Source organism: Heterodontus francisci, unplaced genomic scaffold (assembly GCF_036365525.1).
Source record: "Heterodontus francisci isolate sHetFra1 unplaced genomic scaffold, sHetFra1.hap1 HAP1_SCAFFOLD_184, whole genome shotgun sequence".
NCBI lineage: Eukaryota > Metazoa > Chordata > Chondrichthyes > Heterodontiformes > Heterodontidae > Heterodontus > Heterodontus francisci.
In genome coordinates, this window is record NW_027141723.1 from 1801515 (window position 1) to 1806989 (window position 5475).

The following is a 5475-nucleotide window of genomic DNA, read 5'->3' on the forward strand; positions in this document are numbered from 1 at the left end:
CAGGACAAATCCAACCCTGTCAATTACTGCCCCATCAGCCTCCTCTTGATCATCAGTAAAGTGATGGAAGGTGTCATTGACAGTGCTATCAAGCAGCACTTACACAGCAATAACCTGCTCATCAATGCTCATTTTGGGTTCTGCCAGAGCCACTTGGTTCCTGACCTCGTTGCAGCCTTGACCCAAATTTGGACAAAAGAGCTGAAGTCAAGAGGTGAGGTGAGGAGACAGTGACTGCCCTTGCCAAGGGCATCAAGGAGCCCTTGCAAAATTGAAGTCAATGGCCACCAGGGAGAAAACTCTCCCCTCGAATTCTTTGACGAATTGACAAAGTTGATTGATGAAGGAAGGGCTGTAGATGTCATATACATGGACTTCAGTAAGGCGTTTGATAAGGTTCCCATGGTAGGCTGATGGAGAAAGTGAAGTCGCATTGGGTGCAGGGTGTACTAGCTAGATGGATAAAGAACTGGCTGGGCAACAGGAGACAGAGAATAGCAGTGGAAGGGAGTTTCTCAAAATGGAGACGTGTTCCACAGGGATCCGTGCTGGGACCACTGTTGTTTGTGATGTACATAAATGATTTGGAGGAAAGTATAGGTGGTCTGATTAGCAAGTTTGCAGACGACATTAAGATTGGTGGAGTAGCAGATAGTGAAGGGGACTGTCAGAGAATACAGCAGAATATAGATAGATTGGAGAGTTGGGCAGAGAAATGGCAGATGGAGTTCAATCAGGGTAAATGCGAGGTGATGCATTTTGGAAGATCCAATTCAAGAGTGAACTATACAGTAAATGGAAAAGTCCTGGGGAAAATTGATGTACAGAGAGATTTGGGTGTTCAGGTCCATTGTTCCCTGAAGGTGGCAACGCAGGTCAATAGAGTGGTCAAGAAGGCATACTGCATGCTTTCCTTCATCGGACGGGGTATTGAGTACAAGAGTTGGCAGGTCATGTTACAGTTGTATGGGACTTTGGTTCGGCTACATTTGGAATACTGCATGCAGTTCTGGTCGCCACATTACCAAAAGGATGTGGATGCTTTGGGGAGGGTGCAGAGGAGGTTCACCAGGATGTTGCCTGGTATGGAGGGTGCTAGCTATGAAGAGAGGTTGAGTAGATTAGGATTATTTTCATTGGAAAGGCGGAGGTTGAGGGGGGACCTGATTGAGGTGTACAAAATCATGAGAGGTATAGACAGGGTGGATAGCAAGAAGCTTTTTCCCAGAGTGGGGGATTCAAATACTAGGGGTCACGAGTTCAAAGTGAGAGGGGAAAAGTTTAGGGGGGATATGCGTGGAAAGATCTTTACGCAGAGGATGGTCGGTGCCTGGAACGCGTTGCCAGCGGAGGTGGTAGACGCGGGCACGATAGCGTCTTTTAAGATGTATCTAGACAGATCCATGAATGGGCAGGAAGCAAAGAGATGCAGACCCTTAGAAAATAGGCGACATGTTTAGGTGGAGGATCTGGATCGGCACAGGCTTGGACGGCCGAAGGGCCTGTTCCTGTGCTGTAATTTTCCTTGTTCTTTGTTCTTTAGTTGGAGTCATACCTAGCGCAAAGGAATATGGTGACAGTTGTGGGTGGCCAATCATCTCAGTCCCAGAACAGCACTCAGGAGTTCCTCAGGGTAGTGGCCTAGGCCCCAACCATCTTCCGTTGCTTCATCAATGACCTTCCCTCTATCATAAGGTCAGAAGTGGGGATGTTCGCTGATGATTGCAAAATGTTCAGTAGCATTAGCAACTCCTCAGCTACTGAAGCATTCCGTGTCCACATGTAGAGAGACCTGTACAACATTGGGCTTGGGCTGATAAGTGACAAGGAACATTCAACCCACAAAAGTGCCAGGCAATGAACATCTCCAACAAGAGAGAACCTAACCATCTCCCCTTGACATTCAATGGCATTACCATTGCTGAATCCCTCACTATCAACATTCTGGGGGTTACCATTGAGCAGGAACTGAATTGGATCAGCCATATAAATACCGTAGCTACAAGAGCAGGTCAGAGGCTGGGAATTCTGCTGTGAATCACTCACCTCCTGTCCACCATCTACAAGGCACAAGTCAGGAGCGTGATGGAATACTCCCCATTTGCCTGGATGAGTGCAGCTCCAACAACACTCAAGAAGCTCAACATCATCCAGGACAAAGCAGCTCGCTTGATCAGCACCCCATCCACCACCTTAAATATTCACTCCCTCCACCACCAGTGAACAGTGGTAGCAGTGCGTACCATCTACAAGATGCACTGCAATAACTCACCAAGCCTCCTTCGACAGCACCTTCCAAACCCATGACCTCGACCACCTAGAAGGACATTGGATGCATAGGAACACCACCATCTGCCAGTTCCCGTCCAAGCTACACACCATCCTGACTGGGAACTATATCACCGTTCCTTCACTGTCACTGGATCAAAATCCTGGAACTCCCTTCCGAACAGCACTGTGGATTTACCTACACCACATGGACTGCAACAGCTCAAAAAGGCAGCTCACCACAACCTTCTCAAGGGAAGTTAGGAATGGGCAATAAATGCTGGCGTTGCCAGCGTTGCCCACATTCCGTGAAAGAATAAAAAAGAGATTTGCCACAAAGGTAGCAGGGTGAGGGACTTCAGTGATGTGGAGAGAGTGGAGAAGCTGGGGTTGTTCCCCTTGCGGCAGAGAAAATTCAGAAAAGATTTGACACATTTGTTCAAAATCATAAAGTTCTTCAATAGTTTAAATAAGGAGAAACTGTTTCCAGTGGTAAAAGGGGCAGTCAGCAGAGGACACAGATATCAGGTGATTGGCAGAAGAACCAGAGGTGACATGAAAAACCATTTTTTACACAGTAATGTGTTGTGATAAAGAAAGAAAAGACTTGCATTTATATAGCACCTTTCAAGACCACTGGACATATCAAAGCACTTTGTTGACAATGAAATACTTTTGAAGTGTAATCACTGTTGTAATGTCAGAAATGCAGCAGCTAATACCCACAAACAGAAATGTGATAATGACCAACTGATCTGATTGAGAGGCAAATATTGATCACAACACCAGGGAGAATTGCTCTTCACTTGTTTGAAATTGCAGCATGGGATCTTTTACATTCACCCAAACATGCAGACCAGGTCTTGGTTTAACATCACACCTGAAAGGCAGCACCTTCAACACCCTTAGTGCTGCACTGGAGTGTCAGCTGTGAAATCTGAACCCAGAAGCTTGTGATTTCGAGGTGAGTGTGACCAACTGAGCCACAGCTTTTACCTGAGTCTCAATCCTTCTACCAACAGTTTCTCTCTATCGGGTCTGTCACGACCCCTCATGATTGTGAACACCTCTATCAAATCTCCTCTCGAAGGAGAACAACCCCAGCTTCTCCAATCTATCCCCATAACTGAAATCCTAACCACACGTTGCAGAAAGGCATTTTTCCTCAAGTTCTTTCCAGTTTTGTGAGTCACATTAAATCTGTAACCCTCGGTTAGTGACCGTTCAGCAGTTAGAAACAGTTCCTCAGTATTTACTCTGCCTCAAACCTTCAAGGAAGCTCTGCAAAGTAACTGAAAATCAAGTTGTCAGAAGTGGGATTTAAACACATGCCTCCAGTGAAAGCTGCAACCTGAACAGAGAAGCTGAAACCGCTCAGTCACCTCAACTGTTCATACCTTTTTAACCTCGTCATCACTTCTGTACTTTGAAAGGTTCACTCAAAGAACAAAGAACAAAGAAAATTACAGCACAGGAACAGGCCCTTCGGCCCTCCAAGCCTGCGCCAATCTAGATCCTCTATCTAAACATGTCGCCTATTTTCTAAGGGTCTGTATCTCTTTGCTTCCTGCCCATTCATGGATCTGTCTAGATAAATCTTAAAAGACGCTATCATGCCCGCGTCTACCACCTCCGCTGGCAACGCGTTCCAGGCACCCACCACCCTCTGCGGAAAGAACTTTCCAGGCATATCCCCCCTAAACTTTTCCCCTCTCACTTTGAACTCGTGACAACTAGTAATTGAATCCCCCACTCTGGGAAAAAGCTTCTTGCTATCCACCCTGTCTATACCTCTCATGATTTTGTACACCTCAATCAGGTCCCCCCTCAACCTCCGTCTTTCTAATGAAAATAATCCTAATCTACTCAACCTCTCTTCATAGCTAGCGCCCTCCATACCAGGCAACATCCTGGTGAACCTCCTCTGCACCCTCTCCAAAGCATCTACATCCTTTTGGTAATGTGGCGACCAGAACTGCACGCAGTATTCCAAATGTGGGCGAAACAAAGTCTTATACAACTGTAACATGACCTGCCAACCCTTGTACTCAATACCCCGTCCGATGAAGGAAAGCATGCCGTATGCCTTCTTGACCACTCTATTGACCTGCGTTGCCACCTTCAGGGAACAATGGACCTGAACACCCAAATCTCTCTGTACATCAATTTTCCCCAGGACTTTTCCATTTACTGTATAGTTCACTCTTGAATTGGATCTTCCAAAATGCATCACCTCGCATTTGCCCTGATTGAACTCCATCTGCCATTTCTCTGCCCAACTCTCCAATCTATCTGTATTCTGCTGTATTCTCTGACGGTCCCCTTCACTATCTGCTGCTCCACCAATCTTAGTGTCGTCTGCAAACTTGCTGATCAGACCACCTATACTTTCCTCCAAATCATTTATGTATATCACAAACAACAGTGGTCCCAGCACGGATCCCTGTGGAACACCACTGGTCACACGTCTCAATTTTGAGAAACTCCCTTCTACTGCTATTCTCTGTCTCCTGTTGCCCAGCCAGTTCTTTATCCATCTAACTAGTACACCCTGGACCCCATGCGACTTCACGTTCTCCATCAGCCTACCATGGGGAACCTTATCAAACGCCTTACTGAAGTCCATGTATATGACATCTACAGCCCTTCCCACATCAATCAACTTTGTCACTTCCTCAAAGAATTCTATTAAGTTGGTAAGACATGACCTTCCCTGCACAAAACCATGTTGCCTATCACTGATAATCCCATTTTCTTCCAAATGGGAATAGATCCTATCCCTCAGTATCTTCTCCAGCAGCTTCCCTACCACTGACGTCAGGCTCACCGGTCTATAATTACCTGGATTATCCCTGCTACCCTTCTTAAACAAGGGGACAACATTAGCAATTCTCCAGTCTCCGGGACCTCACCCGTGTTTAAGGATGCTGCAAAGATATCTGTTAAGGCCCCAGCTATTTCCTCTCTCGCTTCCCTCAGAAACCTGGGATAGATCCCATCCGGACCTGGGGACTTGTCCACCTTAATGCCTTTTAGAATATCCAACACTTCCTCCCTCCTTATGCCGACTTGACCGAGAGTAATCAAACATCTGTCCCTAACCTCAACATCCGTCATGTCCCTCTCCTCGGTGAATACCGATGCAAAGTACTCGTTTCGAATCTCACCCATTTTCTCTGACTCCACGCATAACTTTCCTCCTTTGTC